The sequence below is a fragment of the Oncorhynchus kisutch genome, linkage group LG26 (assembly GCF_002021735.2).
Source record: "Oncorhynchus kisutch isolate 150728-3 linkage group LG26, Okis_V2, whole genome shotgun sequence".
In the NCBI taxonomy this organism is placed as follows: Eukaryota; Metazoa; Chordata; class Actinopteri; order Salmoniformes; family Salmonidae; genus Oncorhynchus; species Oncorhynchus kisutch.
In genome coordinates this window covers 38,249,489-38,268,574 of record NC_034199.2, presented here as the reverse complement: position 1 = coordinate 38,268,574, position 19,086 = coordinate 38,249,489, and the positions used below count along the sequence as shown (strand labels likewise).

Genomic DNA, 19,086 nt, shown 5'->3' with positions numbered 1-19,086 from the left:
ATGACATCATTTGTATCTGACACAGGCACACATTGTATCAGAAATCAAATATATGTGAATGGCAATGGCGCACAGTCTCGCCAAAACTGATGTTTGGAAGGAAAAAGACAAATGTGCAAAATAAGACAAAAAAAGTGCAAAATATTCTGACTTATATTAGTTGGATTTAAGCAAAACACCAAGGAAGGAATAGGCCAAATTACTTTTGATGCCTCCTCCCCTCTCCCCTGCGCTCGCTTCCGTCTCTCCACGCCTCTCTGCCTCTCGCCTCCCTCTTCCATGAACCAGCCTGTCAGTTAGCGCGCCGGTTGACACCGGACTGATTGAACGTGACACAATCAGATTGCTCTCCGCGAAACTGTAACCGTTTGGCGGATATCAAGTTTTCTTCAGTTCAAACATTATCTGTGTCGCAAACACTGTGATTTCGGTACATTTTTATTTTGTTTGAGGAACTTGGTTGTTTTGCCTGTTGTTACAATTTTTCTGGTTATGATGCGTTTTGTGTTTTCCTTGTTCTCGGGCACAGATTTGTGCCTCAGCCTTTTCTAACCGGTGACGCCTGAAACGAAGTGCGATCAAACGACTCCAGCTGTGCCCATTGACGAAGTCCTCTGCGCCGCGACACGCAGCTGCTCGAGCTCCAGCAGGATTTAGCGCTCAAGCCAGCCTCCTCGACGCACTGGTCTGGTGCGAAAGAGACACTTTTCTCTCTCTCTCTCTCTCTCTCTCTCTCTCTCTCTCTCTCTCTCTCTCTCTCTCTCTCTCTCTCTCTCTCTCTCTCTCTCTCTCTCTCTCTCTCTCTCTCTCACTCTCTCTCACTCTCTCACTCTCACTCTCTCACTCTCACTCTCTCACTCTCACACACAGACAATAAACCAACATTGTCTACCCTTGTCACCCATCCTCCCCTTTCTCTCCGACTCGCTCACATCCAGCGCCCCGAGAACGAAGTTGTGTCCAGCGCACCGACCTTAGCCGATTTCCGCCCGTCGTTGATCCGACGCAGCCCAACCCTGGATTCGATACTTTTAATCAATGGACAGAGCCTCCTCAACGGCCAGCAGAGGTACAGACACGCCATAAGCAGTGAGTACAAGTCAGAGGTGTTCCATAGTGACAAATCTCACCGTTTCCATCTATTTCACATGAATATAAGCCATAATGCTGTATATATTTTCGGACCAGACATGAGCAGCAGCTGTGTTATGCAGTAATGCAATTGATTATGAGAAAGAAAAATCACGTGTTGCGCTCAGGTGTAAAAAGCCCATGCTCAAATGATCGATAGGCTAAACTATTGGCTTAAACGTTTAAATTTAATTATTAATAGGTCTATAAACGATATATATAGCATATCTCCAATTCTCCCAAAGTTGTTTATGGGGAGTTTTTCGGAGACTTAATCTATATAACAATCAGACTAAACGATCTAAACGATTATTATATTTATTATAATTAATTATAATTAATTATTATAATAATAATAATTATTAGTATTATTAGTAACCTATTATATTAATAGTCCAATGTAATAATATGAGGACAATTATTATGTTAGCCTATAGCCGACTGATAAATGATAGTATGATAACTATAAGAATTCATGATTATCAAGCAATTTTTATAATAATGATTTCAGATATGCCGACATACTGTATGTAGCCTATCATTCTGTTTCATCTGATTGATGTGACTCGTGCATAAGAAAGGTCAGACGAATGTCCCTATGGTAGACTAGGGGAAAACGAGGAATACACTTCTAGCTATGCATGCAGACTTTAAGTTAAAAAATATATATTATTATTATTTCACCGTTATTTAACAAGGTAGGCTAGTTGAGAACACCTTTATTTAACCAGGTAGGCTAGTTGAGAACACCTTTATTTAACCAGGTAGGCTAGTTGAGAACAAGTTCACATTTACAACTGCGACCTGGCCAAGATAACTTATTTTTTAATGTTTGACTACTTTTTACATGTAGGATTGTGCTCATTTTCAGCTCGTGAAACGGCATACTTCTTCATTGTCAAAGTGAAAACAGTTATTTTGATAACTCCATGGTTGTTATAAGGTGTGATGTTTATCAATCAAATATAGATTATGTAAAACACAAATTCCATTTTCTTTCAGTTGCTGACCCTGGTTGGAATTTAGTTTAAAACCTAGGCTATTCAGTGTTCCTGGGAGTGTATGAATAGAAACACCACGTTTAGAGTAGAGTTGGCCCTGTAATGCCACACACAAAGGTTCATCTTCCTTATTGTTATGTCTCCATCGAGTAAACGCTTTCAAATTACAAATCATTAATTCATTCTCCTGCGTAGGCCGAGTGCTATTTTAGCGTATTTTGTTTTGAATAACATCCTGAGTAAAGTTTTAGGCCTTATTTTGCGATGAGGTTTTATGGTGTTTATGGTGATTCATATGGTGAACCTTTTTGCCCCAAAAAGATAATCGTTTGAGTGAATAATTTATCAATTCACCAAAGGACTAGGTTAGGAGACATGCGCTGCTCTCGCGAACGTGTGTTTGTCCCAAAATGGAACATATTTCTTTATATTTGTGTGTGTGTGTGTGTGTGTGTGTGCTTATTTAGGTTGTCTTTTTCCTTTGACTAATATGTAACCTTATTGAAGATTTGGACTTAACTGTTGTCTTAGGAAAATCACATAATGTAGCCTACTTTGTGAAACTGCGTCATGATTAGCATTTTCTTAGAACTGTCTTGTTGAACTTCTTAATGACTGAATGACTGAGCCATTACTGTTTGAAAGGTGTCAGTTGAGTTATAAATTAACAGACACGTTTTTAATTTAGAATTACGTGAATTTCCACTCATGGAGTTAATGAAAAGGTACGTATTAACTAAATCATTCATCAAATGATGTAGTAATTATTTAGCGAATTAGTTTTGTTGTCATTTGTTGGACATTAGCCTATATTATTGTAAACCTATATGAAATATAATTACATGTATTCTAATGAATTAATATCATATTTTAGGCCTATAATAATACGATCATGTGTCTTCTAAGCATCCTAATTAAAAGCTATATGCCAAAACGCGTTGGTAGGGTATTGAATAATAAACAAACACTTTCTATTGATCTGCTATTCCTCAAAAGGTGGCCGAATAATTTTCACATTTCTAATTTGCTCTCCTCACCCTAGTTAGACTGCGAGGCAGCTACGGAAGCCTACAGTTTCCTCTTCCCCCCAATAGAACATTTCGTCACTTGTCTAACTGTATAGGTCATTCCTAAAACTCTAGCGTTCATACAAAGTCATGCATACTATTTGTTAGATTTAAATCTTATCATGTATGGATTGATTAGTGGCTAATAGGCACGTAATGGTATGGGAATATATATTTTATTACCTGTATAATATTCCACATAGCTACTACATCTGGTATTAGGCATAGCATACTTTCACCGAATTCAACAGCTCCATACCTCCAATACTAATGAGAAGAGCATGGACGTATAGACTGATAATGAGCTTTATGCAACAAAGTTATGAATCCCACACGGCATCAGTGACAGTGGAGGTAGGCTAGTCTGTCTCTCATTTTCACAGAGGGGGTCGTCTGATCCTTTCCTTAATCTCTCTCATGCACAGACCAATTATGCTAGTTCTTTTCTTCTGTGAGACATCGTCAATAGGAGGCCACGGGCAACCAAACAGGCAAGTAAGTCAGGAAGCGGCCTTAAACGCAAATGTTGCCAATACAATTATAAGGTCTACGTTTCCTCTTGCAATCAATACGGGTAACATGCGATCAGGGGTTGAAGCGATGCTGCATTTCAGACTAAATGGAAAACAGTCGCTCCCATCATTAATTCGGGGAGTAGCTCTGGCAAAAACGTTTAGGCCAATTCTAGTACAGTAGAGAGAGAGAGAGAGAGATTAGTTGTATTGTTGCCACCAGTCAGTTGGATGGAACCATTATTTTATTACAATTGTCATCATCGACCATTTTCTCTTTTACATTAACGTGTCTCTTGTATGTTTGAGTAAACAGAGCAGCCCAACAAAGTTATGTGCCAAGCCGAAAGAAACAGGAATTTGTGTCAGCACTTAAAATGTAGACTTTTTTTTCATTCACACCAGATCTAATTTTGTTTAAAGTTTGCGTATATGTTGAGATTTTGGCACAGAGCTCACATTTTCTCGGCACTAGAAGGAACTGACTTTATAGCGCGCACAAGCGCGTGTCATAACCGAAAGAATAGATTTTTTTAAATGATGAAAATCCGACTTTTCGCCGTGCCTTTTCTCATACCATGAATTCAAAACTAGGATTTGTATCACTTCAGGAAATGTTTTTCAACTGTCATTGACCCCGAAGCCAACTGACATTTTTTTTCTTAATTTTGAGTAATTTTGCAGATGCTCTTATCCAGAGCTACTTAATGGAGCAATTAGGGTATGCTCAAGGGCATATCAACAGATTTTTCTCATATTCGGCTCGGGGATTTGAACCAGCTCGGGGATTTAACTTTTCGGTTACAGACCCAACGCTCTTTAGTGCTAGGCTACGTGCTGCCTTAATTAAGATCCACATCATCATCAAAGGCATCATCCGCCAATTTGAATATTTGAAATCAGAGCGATTTAAGAGAAAGTATTCCCGACTTAACTTTCTCTCCCCAGCAATACTGTAGGCCTATCTACATTTATTTAAATAAACACAGCCAACTTGATAATGAATGTGGCTGTTTTGGGGGGAATGCTATACAGAAGAGTCAATAATTCAGCTGCGTAATGAAATACTCAAATGTGTCAAGATTGCATCAAAAGCAATACGCAAAAAATGAGACTTGTCAAAGAGACCTGTCACCGCTGCATTTTTGCCATATCCCTTTATCCCATCTTCCTCCCTCCTCCCTTCCCTTCATCCCATCTTCCTCCCTCCTCCCTTCCCTTCATCCCATCTTCCTCCCTCCTCCCTTCCCTTCATCCCATCTTCCTCCCTCCTCCCTTCCCTTCATCCCATCTTCCTCCCTTCCCTTCATCCCATCTTCCTCCCCCCTCCCTTCCCCTCATCCCATCTTCCTCCCTCCTCCCTTCCCTTCATCCCATCTTCCTCCCTCCTCCCTTCCCTTCATCCCATCTTCCTCCCTCCTCCCTTCCCTTCATCCCATCTTCCTCCCTCCTCCCTTCCCTTCATCCCATCTTCCTCCCTCCTCCCTTCCCTTCATCCCATCTTCCTCCCTCCTCCCTTCCCTTCATCTCATCTTCCTCCCTTCCCTTCATCCCATCTTCCTCCCTCTTCCCTTCCCTTCATCCCATCTTCCTCCTTCCTCCCTTCCCTTCATCCCATCTCCCTCCCTTCCCTTCATCCCATCTTCCTCCCTTCCCTCCATCCCATCTTCCTCCCTCCTCCCTTCCCTTCATCCCATCTTCCTCCCTTCCCTCCATCCCATCTTCCTCCTTCCCTTCATCCCATCTTCCTCCCTCCTCCCTTCCCTTCATCCCATCTTCCTCCCTTCCCTTCATCCCATCTTCCTCCCTCCTCCCTTCCCTTCATCTCATCTTCCTCCCTTCCCTACACCCCATCTTCCTCCCTCTTCCCTTCCCTTCATCCCATCTTCCTCCTTCCTCCCTTCCCTTCATCCCATCTCCCTCCCTTCCCTTCATCCCATCTTCCTCCCTTCCCTTCATCCCATCTTCCTCCCTCCTCCCTTCCCTTCATCTCATCTTCCTCCCTCCTCCCTTCCCTTCATCCCATCTTCCTCCCTTCCCTTCATCCCATCTTCCTCCCTCCTCCCTTCCCTTCATCCCATCTTCCTCCCTCCTCCCTTCCCTCCATCCCATCTTCCTCCCTCCCCCTTCCCCTTCATCCCTCCTCCCTTCCCTTCATCCCATCTTCCTCCCTCCTCCCTTCCCTTCATCCCATCTTCCTCCCTCCTCCCTTCCCTCCATCCCATCTTCCTCACTCCTCCCTTCCCTCCATCCCATCTTCCTCCCTTCCCTTCATCCCATCTTCCTCCCTCCTCCCTTCCCTTCATCCCACCTCCCTCTCTCCATCCTCAACCCCGCCCTCCATGCCTCCACCCCTCCATCCTCCATCCCTCCACATATCCTGTTCACTGTCTATTTTTTCTTGTGTAAACCCAGCAATCTGTGTTCACATATCAAAGGTGTGTCTATGCTATTAAACAGCAGATTAGATATCGTCAGGGATGGCCTATTGGGAAATAAAGGGCATACTAATAACCACTTCAACGTAGTGATCCAAATGGTAGCTTCTAGTCTTCCATCGTGTGTTAGATTCCCGCTGAGAACACCTGTACCATAAAATGTATGCACGCGTGACTGTAAGTCACTTTGGATAGTTATTATGGCATAATATAAATGAATACACTGGACATATAAGCGCTAAACTGTATGTTACTGTAAAGCCTAGAGGGATTGATGGTGTCTAAGCCAGAGCCATTCCTCTTCTGGTGAGTCTGGTGTGATTCCGGTGCGATCCAGGCTGAGGTGGGACTGAGTTGAGTTGGCTTTGGCATGTAGGTTGTGCAAAGCAGCAGCCCTGTTGATGTGGCATGCCTGTTACTGTGTAGATTATCTAGTGGCCGTCACAGCCGTCCACACAGCACACCATACACAGGAGATCAGGACACAGTGGGTGTGAGGACGCTGCTCCAGTGTCATTGTTGTCACGCGGAAGGCTGAGTTTGTGTGTGTGTCTCTGTTAGTGTGTGTGCGCATGCGTGCGTGAATGCTTGCGTGTGTGCATGCGTGTGTGTGGTGTGTGTGGTCCCAGACTGTGTTAGTCAGAAGGCTGACCTAGGGTCCCATGTGTGTGCCTGTGAGTCAGTGTGTGGTCCCTGGAAGTGTCAAAGCAGTCAGCCTGTGTTGTGTGTGGCCTGTGGTTTGCGTGTGTGTGCCCGCATATGTGTGTCTGTTTTCCTGTGTATGTGTGTGTGTGCATACACAAAGGGTGGGGTTATAAAGTCCTGCTGTTAACTCTTATCAAATGAGATGTTTATGAGAGAGCTAAACATGTTCGCCAGAAGGGCCCTCTCCCCTTCCAACTCCCCCTCCAACTCTCCCCCCTCTCTCCAACTCTCCCCCTCTCTCTACAACTCTCCCCCTCTCTCCACAACTCTCCCCTTCTTTCTCCAACTCCCTCCCTCTCTCTCCAACTCTCTCCCTCTCTCTCCAACTCTCCCCTTCTCTCTCCAACTCTCCAATTCTCCCCTTCTCTCTCCAACTCTCCCCCTCTCTCTACAACTCCCCCTCTACAACTCTTCCCCCCTCTCTCCAAATCTCCCCAACTCTCCCCCTCTCTCTCCAACTCCCCCCATCTCTCCAACCCCCCCTGTCCAACTCTCCCCTCTCCCCCTCTCTCTCCCCCTCTCTCTCCAACTCTCCCCCTCTCTCTCCAACTCTCCCCCTCTCTCTACAAATCTCACCCTCTCTCTATAACTCTCCAACTCTCCCCCTCTCTCTCCAACTCTCCCCCTCTCTCCACAACTCTCCCCTTCTTTCTCCAACTCCCTCCCTCTCTCTCCAACTCTCCCCTTCTCTCTCCAACTCTCCAATTCTCCCCCTCTCTCTACAACTCTCCCCCTCTCTCTACAACTTTCCCCCTCTCTCCACAACTCTCCCCTTCTTTCTCCAACTCTCCAACTCTCACCCCTTCTCTCCAACTCGCCCCTTCTTTCTCCAACTCTCCCCTCTCTCTCCAACTCTCCCCTTCTCTCTACAACTCTCCCCCTCTCCCCCTCTCTCTCCCCCTCTCTCTCCAACTCTCCCCCTCTCTCTACAACTCTCCCCTCTCTCTCCAACTCTCCCCCTCTCTCTACAACACTCCGCCTCTCTCCACAACTCTCCCCTTCTTTCTCCAACTCCCTCCCCCTCTCTCCAATTTCTCCCCCTCTCTCTACAACTCTCCCCCTCTCTCTCCAACTCTCCAACTTTCCCCCTCTCTCCACAACTCTCCCCTTCTTTCTCCAACTCTCCAACTCTCACCCCCTCTCTCCAACTCCCTCCCTCTCTCTCCAACTTTCCCCCTCTCTCCACAACTCTCCCCTTCTTTCTCCAACTCTCCAACTCTCACCCCCTCTCTCCAACTCTCCCCCTCTCTCTCCAACTCTCCAACTTTCCCCCTCTCTCCACAACTCTCCCCTTCTTTCTCCAACTCTCCAACTCTCACCCCCTCTCTCCAACTCCCTCCCTCTCTCTCCACTCTCCCCTTCTCTCTCCAACTCTCCAATTCTCCCCTTCTCTCTCCACTCTCTCCTTCTCTCTGCAACTCTCCCCCCCCTCTCTCCCCCTCTCTCTCCAACTCTCCCCTTCTCTCTCCAACTCTCCCCTCTCTCTCCACTCTCCCCTTCTCTCTCCAACTCTCCAATTCTCTGCAGAGGAGAAAATAGCAACACTTCTAATATCTCTCCCTCTACCCATCTTTTATGTCTGTCATAGAGAGCAGCATTAGCCAAAAGTATGATAGCCCTGCTGTAAAACAGGACTTTGTCCCAAATGACACCCTTTTCCATATGTAGTGCACTATTTTTTTTACCAGGGCTCAAAGGGATCTCATCTAAAGTAGTGCACTATACAGGGTGCCATTTGGGACACGGTCCAGGTGTTTATTGGAGAACAGAGCTCTGCTGAGTGGACGTTCAGTAATGTGATTCATCTAATCTTTCCTGGTAATATGGTTAATAATGTGTCATAAGCCCTTCTCCCTTCCTGCTTTGCATTTCTATGGTGGAGCATTTCTTTAATACAATCTGATCACACTGTTAGCAAATAGATATGTTTGTGTGGGACAGGCTAGGCATGTGTGGTTTACTATGTGGGGGCGAAGAGCTACTGGAAATTTGTCTCTCTCGTTTTCCTCTTTAGATGTTTAGCCTTCCTCTGTTTTGTGCTCTGTCTCTCCACAGGTTATCGGCATTTAGTATTTTCCATCATTCACTTTATATGTGTATTCTTCTTCTTCTTCTTCTTTCAGACTGTATTTCTCTGTTCTTACTTACAGCGTTTCTCCTCCACTCGCTTTTGTTCTCTATCTGTCCTAATACAATCTCTCCCTCTCACACCCTCTCTCACCCCTCACCCTGTCTCTCACCCCTCACGCTGTCACTCACTCCTCACCCTGTCACTCACCCTCACCCCTCACCTGTCACTCACCCCTCACCCTGTCACTCACCCCTCACCCTGTCTCTCACCCCTCACCCTGTCACTCACTCCTCACCCTGTCACCCCTCACCCCTCACCCTGTCTCTCACCCCTCACCCTGTCACTCACTCCTCACCCTGTCACTCACCCCTCACCCTGTCACTCACTCCTCACCCTGTCACTCACCCCTCAACCTGTCACTCACCCCTCAACCTGTCACTCACCCCTTAACCTGCCACTCACCCCTCACCCTGTCACTCACTCCTCACCCTGTCACTCACCCCTCAACCTGTCACTCACCCCTCAACCTGTCACTCACCCCTCAACCTGCCACTCACTCCTCAGCCTGTCACTCACTCCTCACCCTGTCACTCACCCCTCAACCTGTCACTCACTCCTCACCCTGTCACTCACCCCTCAACCTGTCCCTCACTCCTCACCCTGTCACTCACCCCTCACCCTTCAGCCCTTCTCCCTTCCTGCTTTGCATTTCTATGGTGGAGCATTTCTTTAATACAATCTGATCACACTGTTAGCAAATAGATATGTTTGTGTGGGACAGGCTAGGCATGTGTGGTTTACTATGTGGGGGCGAAGAGCTACTGGAAATTTGTCTCTCTCGTTTTCTCTTTAGATGTTTAGCCTTCCTCTGTTTTGTGCTCTGTCTCTCCACAGGTTATCGGCATTTAGTATTTTCCATCATTCACTTTATATGTGTATTCTTCTTCTTCTTCTTCTTTCAGACTGTATTTCTCTGTTCTTACTTACAGCGTTTCTTCTCCTCCACTCGCTTTTGTTCTCTATCTGTCCTAATACAATCTCTCCCTCTCACACCCTCTCTCACCCCTCACCCTGTCTCTCACCCCTCACGCTGTCACTCACTCCTCACCCTGTCACTCACCCCCTCACCCCTCAACCTGTCACTCACCCCCTCACCCTGTCACTCACCCCTCACCCTGTCTCTCACCCCTCACCCTGTCACTCACTCCTCACCCTGTCACCCCTCACCCCTCACCCTGTCTCTCACCCCTCACCCTGTCACTCACTTCCTCACCCTGTCACTCACCCCTCACCCTGTCACTCACTCCTCACCCTGTCACTCACCCCTCAACCTGTCACTCACCCCTCAACCTGTCACTCACCCCTTACCTGCCACTCACCCCTCACCCTGTCACTCACTCCTCACCCTGTCACTCACCCCTCAACCTGTCACTCACCCCTCAACCTGTCACTCACCCCCTCAACCTGCCACTCACTCCTCAGCCTGTCACTCACTCCTCACCCTGTCACTCACCCCTCAACCTGTCACTCACTCCTCACCCTGTCACTCACCCCTCAACCTGTCCCTCACTCCTCACCCTGTCACTCACCCCTCACCCTTCAACCTGTCACTCACTCCTCACCCTGTCACCCACCCCTCACCCCTCAGCCTGCCACTCACCCCTCACCCTGTCACTCACTCCTCACCCTGTGACTCACCCCTCACCCCTCAACCTGTCACTCACCCCTCACCCTGTCACTGACCCCTCAACCTGCCACTCACTCCTCATGCTGTCACTCACCCCTCAACCTGCCACTCACTCCTCACCCTGTCACTCACCCCTCACCCCTCAACCTGTCACTCACCCCTCAACCTGTCACTCACCCCTCAACCTGCCACTCACTCCTCACCCTGTCACTCACCCCTCACCCCTCAACCTGCCACTCACTCCTCACCCTGTCACTCACCCCTCACCCCTCAACCTGCCACTCACTCCTCACCCTGTCACTCACCACTCACCCCTCAACCTGCCACTCACTCCTCACCCTGTCACTCACCCCTCACCCCTCAACCTGCCACTCACTCCTCACCCTGTCACTCACCACTCACCCCTCAACCTGTCACTCACCCCTAAACCTGTCACTCACCCCTCAACCTGCCACTCACTCCTCACCCCTCAACCTGCCACTCACTCCTCAACCCTGTCACTCACACCTCACCCCTCAAACCTGCCACTCACTCCTCAGCCTGTCACTCACTCCTCAGCCTGTCACTCACCCCTCAACCTGCCACTCACTCCTCAACCCTGTCACTCACCACTCACCCCCTCAACCTGCCACTCACTCCTCACCCTGTCACTCACCCCTCAACCTGCCACTCAATCCTCACCCTGTCACTCACACCTCACCCCTCAACCTGCCACTCACTCCTCAGCCTGTCACTCACTCCTCACCCTGTCACTCACTCCTCAGCCTGTCACTCACCCCTCAACCTGTCACTCACTCCTCACCCCTCAACCTGCCACTCACTCCTCACCCTGTCAATCACACCTCACCCTCAACCTGCCACTCACTCCTCAGCCTGTGCACTCACTCCTCAGCCTGTCACTCACCCCTCAACCTGCCACTCACTCCTCACCCTGTCACTCACCACTCACCCCTCAACCTGCCACTCACTCCTCACCCTGTCACTCACCCTCCCACCCCTCAACCTGCCACTCAATTTCCTCAACCCTGTCACTCACACCATCAACCCTCAACCTGCCACTCACTCCTCAGGCCTGTCACTCACTCCTCACCCTGTCACTCACTCCTCACCCTGTCACTCACTCCTCAGCCTGTCACTCACCCCTCAACCTGTCACTCACTCCTCACCCTGTCACTCACCCCTCAACCTGTCACTCACCCCTCAACCTGTCACTACTCACTCCTCAGCCTATCCACTCACCCCTCAGCCTGTCCCTTTTATAGTGTTTATGTTTGTATGTACACTTAGATCCGTTAGAACACCATTTACTGGCCTCAGTTTCCTATGTGTGGCACAGCTGGTTCAGAGCAACTCTCCCCTTTCTGTCAGAAAAGGGAGCAGAAAAGACAAGAAAGAGGGGAGAGAAAGACAGCTAAAGAAAAGAAGAAGAGGTGGAAGGGGAGGATAGAGGAAGGTAGAGAGGAAAAGAGAGAGAGGTGAATGAGAGAGAGAGAGAGAGAGAGAGAGAGAGAGAGAGGAGGTGAATGAGAGAGAGAGTGAGAGAGAGAGAGAGGAGGTGAATGAAAGAGAGAGAGAGAGAGAGAGAGAGAGGAGGTGAATGAGAGAGAGAGATAGAGAGAGGAGGTGGAAGGGGAGGATAGAGGAAGGTAGAGAGGAAAAGAGAGAGAGGAGGTGAATGAGAGAGAGAGAGAGAGAGAGAGAGAGAGAGAGAGAGGAGGTGAATGAGAGATAGAGATAGAGAGAGGAGGTAAATGAGAGGGGGAGAGAGAGAGGGGGTGAATGAGAGAGAGAGTAGGTGAATGAGAGTGAGAGAAGGTAAATGAGAGGGGGAGAGAAAGAGAGAGAGAGGAGGTAAATGAGAGGAAGAGAGAGCGAGAGAGAGAGAGAGAGAGAGAGAGAGAGAGAGAGAGAGGGGAATTTGAAAGAGGAGGTGAGAGAGAGAGAGAGAGAGAGAGAGAGAGAGAGAGGTTGTGAATGAGAGGGAGAGAGAGGGAAGAGAGAGAGGAGGTGAATGAGAGGGAGAGAGAGGAGGTGAATGAGAGGGGGAGGAGAGAAGGAAAGAGAGAGAGGTTGTGAATGAGAGGGAGAGAGAGGGAAAGAGAGAGAGGAGGTGAATGAGAGGGAAAGAGAGAGAGAGTTGAATGAGAGGGAGAGAGGGAAAGAGAGAGAGGAGGTGAATGAGAGGGAGAGAGAGGAGGTGAATGAGAGGGGAGAGAGAAGGAAAGAGAGAGAGGTTGTGAATGAGAGGGAGAGAGAGGGAAAGAGAGAGAGAGGAGGTGAAATGAGAGGAAAGAGAGAGCAGAGGTGAATGAGAGGGAGAGAGGGAAATAGAGAGAGGAGGTGAATGAGAGGGAGAGAGGGAAAGAGAGAGAGGAGGTGAATGAGAGGGAAAGAGAGAGAGGGAAAGAGAGAGAGGAGGTGAATGAGAGGGGAGAGAGAGGAGGTGAATAAGAGGGGGAGAGAGAAGGAAAGAGAGAGGTTGTGAATGAGAGGGAGAGAGAGGGAAAGAGAGAGAGGAGGTGAATGAGAGGGAAAGAGAGAGAGGAGGTGAATGAGAGGGAGAGAGGGAAAGAGAGAGAGGAGGTGGAATGAGGAGGGAGGGAGAGAGAGGGAAAGAGAGAGAGGAGGTGAATGAGAATGAGAGAGAGGGAAAGAGAGAGAGAGGGTGAATGAGAGGGAGGGAAAGAGAGAGAGGAGGGGAATGAGAGGGAGAGAGCGGGAAAGAGAGAGAAGAGGTGAATGAGAGGGAGAGAGCGGGAAAGAGAGAGAGGAGGTGAATGAGAGGGAGAGAGAGAGAGAGAAAGAGAGAGAGGAGGTGAATGAAAGAGAGAGAGAGAGAGAGGAGGTGAATGAGAGAGAGAGATAGAGAGAGGAGGTGGAAGGGGAGGATAGAGGAAGGTAGAGAGGAAGAAGAGAGAGAGGAGGTGAATGAGAGAGAGAGAGAGAGAGAGAGAGAGAGAGAGGAGGTGAATGAGAGAGAGAGATAGAGAGAGGAGGTAAATGAGAGGGGGGAGAGAGGAGAGAGAGAGAGAGGGGGTGAATGAGAGAGAGAGGTTGTGAATGAGAGAGAGAGAGAGGGAAAGAGAGAGAGGAGGTGAATGAGAGGGAGAGAGAGGGAAAGAGAGCGAGGAAAATACAGGAGGTGTACAAGAGGAGAGAGAGACAGTCTTTTGGCCTCTACACAGTTCCACCCCTGTCATTTGACTGCACAATTCTACAATGAATATGAGTTGGCCGATGGCACCAGTATTACAAAGGATGATGGAAACTCATGAATACTCTTTGCTCTGTGTCTCGTACAGTGTAGGAGGTTTAGAATTACACGTGTGTGTCTGTATGTTTCACGGATTGTTTATAGGTGTGGTCATTGCTCTGTAGTATTGTCTCATCAGTAAGGGTGGGTCTGTATGTTTCCTTTGTGATCTTACGTCTGTGCCTGTGCATTTGTTGTGTCTGTGTGAGACTGTGAAATTTAGGAGTAGCCACTTATGAATTGTAGATTAAACCTTAGTGTCCAGATAATCAAGTTAGTGAATTTCAAATGAGTTTGTATCTAAATAGCTGCTCAAGGTCTCAAAAATGCCTCTGTGTCTTCTCTGTTATCAAAAGGCCTAACAATGGCCATCTCTGGGACAGATATTTAACTTCTTATCGACTCAATATTAACTGACGCTTTTATCTCACTGTTGATCTCCCAGCACCAAAGAAGTATCACAATGTATGATACAGTAGGATATGCATTTGTATATACAATGTGGAAGTGCTTCTTAACCATTACACAACTATCTGTGTGTGTGTGTGCGTGCCTGTCTGTCTGTCTGTCTGTCTGTGTGCGTGTGTGTGTATGTATTCATCCGTGCTTGCATTTGTGTATGCACTCATATTTTCCCTGTAAGTCTAGACTAGGCCATGGCACTCACCCACACACACCCATACAGACACACACACCCATAGAGACACACACACCCATACAGACACACACACCCACACAGACACACACACCCATACAGACACACAGCCCCATAGAGACACACACACCCATAGAGACACACACACCCATAGAGACACACACACCCATACAGACACACACACCCATAGAGACACACACACCCATAGAGACACACACACCCATACAGACACACACAACCCATAGAGACACACACACCCATACAGACACACACACCCATACAGACACACACACCCATAGAGACACACACACCCATACAGGCACACAGCCCCAACCCCACAGGCACACAGCCCCAACCCATACAGACACACAGCCCCAACCCCACAGACACACAGCCCCAACCCCACAGGCACACAGCCCCAACCCCACAGGCACACAGCCCCAACCCCACAGACACACAGCCCCAACCCCACAGGCACACAGCCCCAGCCCCCTCCCTACAGACACACAGCCCCAACCCATACAGACACACAGCCCCAACCCCACAGACACACAGCCCCTCCCTACAGACCACCAGCCCAACCCCACAGACACACAGCCCCAACCCCACAGACACACAGCCCCAACCCATACAGACACACAGCCCCAACCCCACAGACACACAGCCCCAACCCATACAGACACACATCCCCAACCCCACAGACACACAGCCCCAACCCATACAGACACACAGCCCCAACCCATACAGACACACAGCCCCAACCCATACAGACACACAGCCCCCTCCCTACAGACACACATCCCCAACCCCAATAATGACACTATGACACATGGGTTGCTCTGCTCTGCTCTCGCTACAGGTCCACAGGCTAACAGGCATTGTCTGGCTCTGGGTTTCATATTTAATATACGCCACATTCTTACACTCTATCCATAATTCAGAAAGATGAATGTTTTCACCAGATCACCGAATTTGACTGAACAGGGATTGTCGTAGATATTGATACTTTTCAGTGAGGCTGCTATTGTTAGTGGGTTTGGTCTGCCTCGTCTCGAGGAACTTAATAATAGTCAGGACATTGGAGAGGCAACACAATGTCCTCTGGGGTGTATCAGCCTCCTCCTTATTGGTACAAGTTGACTTCACTGGGTCCTCTACAGTAACAAACATCACATTAAAGAGGGGAGGAGAGGAGACGTTGTGTCGAATTAACTGAGAGAGGTGAAGGGAGCTGAGGTCAGTGTGGCAGGAAGGGAGATACGATTCAACGTTATGCAAAAGAGAAAGTTATCATCTCTGAACCTTATTCACTGTTGCTACACAACTTCCCATTTACTATGATATCCTTTCTGGTGGACGACCACACACTGGGCTAGCTAGCGTACCGGAGGCACTATTCTGTGTTGTTGTGGTAAAGCCACCAGCCAAGCAATAAGGAGTAAAAAAAAAATCATCTTAAATACAGGAGGTTAGGAGTCAATTTGTCTCCATGCAGTTTAATGGCTGTTCCTAAAGCTGTAGACATTAGATAGTATATTATAGCAAAATAAAGCTTATGTGTGTTCTTGAACAGAGCTGCAGGTTGAATTTAAAGGTGAAACCGAGCTATAGACCCCCCCCCCCCNGGAAAGAGAGAGAGGAGGTGAATGAGAGGGAGAGAGAGGGAAAAGAAAGGAGAGGAAAAATACAGGAGTGTACAGAGAGAGAGAGACAGTCTTTGGCCTACACAGTTCCACCCTGTCATTTGACTGCACAATTCTAACAATGAATATGAGTTGGGCGATGGCACCAGATTAAAATGATGATGGGAAAACTCATGAATACTCTTTGCTCTGTGTCTCGACAGTAGGAAGGTTTAGAATTACACGTGTGTGTCTGTATGTTTCACGGAGTTATAGGTTGGTCATGCTCTGTAGTATTGTCTCATCAGAAGGGTGGGTCTGTATGTTTCCTTTGTGATCTTACGTCTGTGCCTGTGCATTTGTTGTGTCTGTGTGAGACTGTGAAATTTAGGAGTAGCCACTTATGAATTGTAGATTAAACCTTAGTGTCCAAGATAATCAAGTTAGTGAATTTCAAATGAGTTTGTATCTAAATAGCTGCTCAAGGGTCTCAAAAATGCCTCTGTGTCTTCTCTGTTATCAAAAGGCCTAACAATGGCCATCTCGGGACAGATATTTAACTTCTTATCGACTCAATATTAAACTGACGCTTTTATCTCACTGTTGATCTCCCAGCACCAAAGAAGTATCACAATGTATGATACAGTAGGATATGCATTGGTATATACAATGTGGAAGTGCTTCTTAACCATTACCACAACTATCTGTGTGTGTGTGTGCGTGCCTTGTCGGTCTGTCTGTCTGTCTTGTGTGCGGTGTGTGTATGTATTCATCCGTGCTTGCATTTGTATGCAACTCATATTTTCCCTGTAGTCTAGACTAGGCCATGGCACTCACCCACACACACCCATACAGACACACACACCCATAGAGACACACACACCCTACAGAACAACCACCAGACACACACACCCTACAGACACACAGCCCATAGCGAACACACACACCCATAGAGCACACACACACCCATAGAGACACACCACACCCATACAGACACACCCACCCCATATAGGACACACACACCCATAGAGACACACACACCCATACAGACCCACACAACCCATAGAGACACACACACCCATACAGAACACACACACCCATACAGACACACAACCCATAGAGACACACACACCCCATACAGGCACACAGCCCCCAACCCCCACAGGCACACAGCCCCAACCCATACAGGACACACAGCCCCAACCCCCACAGACACCACAGCCCCCAACCCACAGGCACACAGCCCCAACCCCACAGGCACACAGCCCCAACCCCACAGACACACAGCCCAACCCAACAGGCACACAGCCCCAGCCCCCCTCCCTACAGACACACAGCCCCAACCATACAGACACACAGCCCCAACCCCACAGACACACAGCCCCCTCCCTACAGACACAACAGCCCCAACCCCACAGACACAACAGCCCCAACCCCACAGAACACAGCCCCAACCATACAGACACACAGCCCCAACCCCACCAGACACACAGCCCCAACCCATACAGACACACAGCCCCAACCCCACAGACACACAGCCCCAACCCCATACAGGACACACCAGCCCCAACCCCATACCGACACCACAGCCCCAACCCATACAGACCACAGCCCCCTCCCTACAGACACACATCCCCAACCCCAATACTGACACTATGACACATGGGTTGCTCTGCTCTGCTCTCGCTACAGGTCCACAGGCTAACAGGCATTGTCTGGCTCTGGGTTTCATATTTAATATACGCCACATATCTTACACTCTATCCATAATCAGAAGATGAATGTTTCACCAGATCACCGAATTTGACTGAACAGGGATTTGTCGTTAGATATTGATACTTTTCAGTTGAGGCTGGCTATTGTTAGTGGGTTTGGTCTGCCTCGTCTCGAGGAACTTAATAATAGTCAGGGACATTGGAGAGGCAACACAATGTCCTCTGGGGTGTATCAGCCTCTCCTTATTGGTACAAGTTGACTTCACTGGGTCTCTACAGTAACAAACATCACATTAAGAGGGGAGGAGAGGAGACGTTGTGTCGAATTAACTGAGAGAGGTTGAAGGAGCTGAGGTCAGTGTGGCAGGAAGGAGATACGATCAACGTTATGCAAAAGAGAAAGTTATCATCTCTGAACCTTATTCACTGTTGCTACCACAACTTCCCATTTACTATGATATCCTTTCTGGTGGACGGACCACACACTGGGCTAGCTAGCGTACCGAGGCACTATTCTGTGTTGTTGTGGTAAAGCCACCAGCCAAGCAATAAGGAGTAAAAAAATCATCTTAAATACAGGGAGTTAGGAGTCAATTTGTCTCCATTGCAGTTTAATGGCTGTTCCTAAGCTGTAGACACTTAGATAGTATATTATAGCAAAATAAGCTTATGTGTGTTCTTGAACAGAGCTGCAGGTTGAATTTAAAGGTGAAACCGAGCTATAGACCCCCCCCCCCCGATGGGTGAGCTCCACTGTGTTACCCCCCCCCCGTTGGTGAGCTCCACTGTGTTACCCCCCCCCCAGTTGGTGAGCTCCACTGTGTTACCCCCCCCCCGATGGTGGTGAGCTCCACTGTGTTACCCCTCCCCCCCGATGGTGAGCTCCACGTGTGTACCCCTCCCCTCTGTTGGTGAGCTCCACTGTGTTACCCCTCCCCCCCGTTGGTGAGCTCCACTGTGTTACCCCTCCCCCCCGTTGGTGAGCTCCACTGTGTAACCCCCCCCCGATGGTGAGCTCCACTGTGTTACCCCCCCCCCCCTCTGGTGAGCTCCACTGTGTTACCCCCCCCGATGGTGAGCTCCCACTGTGTTACCCCCCCCCCCCCGTTGGTGAGCTCCACTGTGTTACCCCCCCCGATGGTGAGCTCCACTGTGTTACCCCTCCCCCCCGATGGGTGAGCTCCACTGTGTTACCCCTCCCCTCTTGTTGGTGAGCTCCACTGTGTTAC

General features: G+C 48.5%; 1 protein-coding gene across 3 annotated transcripts in view; it reads left to right on the top strand.

Annotated features, from left to right (window-relative positions):
- Window positions 1-309: 309 nt before the first annotated feature.
- LOC109883318 (DNA-binding protein SATB2) overlaps window positions 310-19,086 on the top strand; it is a 79,383-nt gene continuing 60,606 nt past the window's right edge. For 2 of the 3 annotated variants that reach the window (XM_031805810.1, XM_031805811.1), the window contains exon 1: window positions 781-1,089. The gene's annotated coding sequence lies outside the window, so the exon portion shown is untranslated. Of the gene's footprint in view, window positions 691-780; window positions 1,090-19,086 lie in introns of those variants that run through there. The other variant, XM_031805809.1, reaches the window with a different exon arrangement.